At 43.7% G+C, this 1,655-nt stretch overlaps 1 non-coding gene across 1 annotated transcript; it reads right to left on the bottom strand.

Annotated features, from left to right (window-relative positions):
* Window positions 1–1,347: 1,347 nt before the first annotated feature.
* Window positions 1,348–1,421, bottom strand: trnai-aau (transfer RNA isoleucine (anticodon AAU)). The gene has a single exon. It is a non-coding gene; the product is annotated as a tRNA-Ile (tRNA).
* Between the last annotated feature and the right edge of the window lie 234 nt (window positions 1,422–1,655).

Raw genomic sequence — 1,655 nt, forward strand, 5'->3', positions numbered from 1 at the left:
AGTCAAGCATCATCCAATTGGCTAATGAGTCTTTTTGCTTTTCAATTGATGTAGGAAGGCAGTGCATCACAAGGATGGATGTGTTGGCTAATGAACGGCGGGAGCATTGGGGCAACCCGTGATGCAACCTCCAGGAATACATTTGATCACAATTGGCAACCCAACTATGCGCATGCATGCCGATGATCTGGCACACATGCACAATGCGGCCGCATTTTTTTTACATGTTCGTGGCCATTTTGAAGACCGCTTGTATTCGGTGTATTTAACAGCCGGCTGCTGCGGCTGTTGCGTGCAGATTTGCGCGATCTGGAGCGCCGCAACAGACAGCTCTGCGACCCTCCCAACACCCGCAACGACCCACCCGCGGGTCGCGCCCCCGAGTTTGACAATGCCTGCCATAACCCCACTTAACCTTGGACACCAAGAGACAATTTAGCATGGCCAATCGACCTAACCGGCACATCTTTGGACTGGGAGGAAACCGGAGCACCCGGAGGAAACCCACCCAGACGTGGGGAGAACACACACACACTCCACACAGTTAGTGACCCAAGGCTGGAATTGAACCCAGGTCCCTGGCTCGGTGAGACAGCAGTGCTAACTGTGCCATCATGCAGGCAGCTCTGAATAAAAAACAAAGTATTGCTGATGCTAAAAATCTGAAATAAAAGGTTAGACACGCTATGCTTGTATTTGCTGGGGTTTAGAAGAGTAAGAGGTGACTTGATTAAAGCACATATGATCCTGAGGGGTATTGACAGAGTTGATGTGGAGGGGATGTTTCCTCTTGTAGGAGAATCTAGAACTAAGGGTCAGTGTTTAAAAATAAGGAGTCACCCATTTAAGATGGAGATGATGAGAAATGTTTTCACTCAGAGAATCGTGAGGCTTCAGAACTCTCTTCCTGAAAAAGTGGTGGAAGCAGTCTTTGAATATTTTTAAGGCAGAGTTGGATAGTTTGTTGGTAAGCAAGGGGTGATAAGTTATTGGGGGTAGGCAGAGTGCAAAGTTGAGGTTCCTGTCAGATCAGTCCCGATCTTATTAAATGACGGAGCAAACTCAAGAGGCCGAATGGTCTTCTCCTGCTCCTTGTTCCTAAAAACAGAAAGTCTCTGAATTGATCCCATACATAAATGTTTCATGTCTTAATGTTCTACCCAGTTCATCCTGCAGATGTTGCAAATGGTGGAGGGAGGTGTCTTTTAACAAATTGTTATCTTCACCTCGTCTTTTTTTGCAAAATAAAAATCAAATCTTGTATATAATAAATGGCCACATGTTATTTTATTCTCGTTGTTTTTAACAAAATAGAATTAAAATTTATTTTCTAAGAAAAAACGTTACTGGCCCGTACGGGGATCGAACCCGCGACCTTGGCGTTATTAGCACCACGCTCTAACCAACTGAGCTAACCGGCCGGCATATACGATGCGTCTCATTCTGGTCTTAGTTATAGGTATGTAATAGCTATATTTATCACGTTAAGTGTTTCTTTGAAGTGCAAAAATATAATTTAAAATATTAAAATAGAAGTTGACTTTTTTTTTCTACAAGTTTGCAAACTTACTCCATCTGGTGGCAATTGAGTCCATTCTGCTTTTAACAGGTTTTTTGACATTTAAATGTGCGGTTCTGTACGCTTCGTTGATGTC

This window comes from Scyliorhinus torazame, chromosome 6 (assembly GCF_047496885.1).
Source record: "Scyliorhinus torazame isolate Kashiwa2021f chromosome 6, sScyTor2.1, whole genome shotgun sequence".
NCBI lineage: Eukaryota > Metazoa > Chordata > Chondrichthyes > Carcharhiniformes > Scyliorhinidae > Scyliorhinus > Scyliorhinus torazame.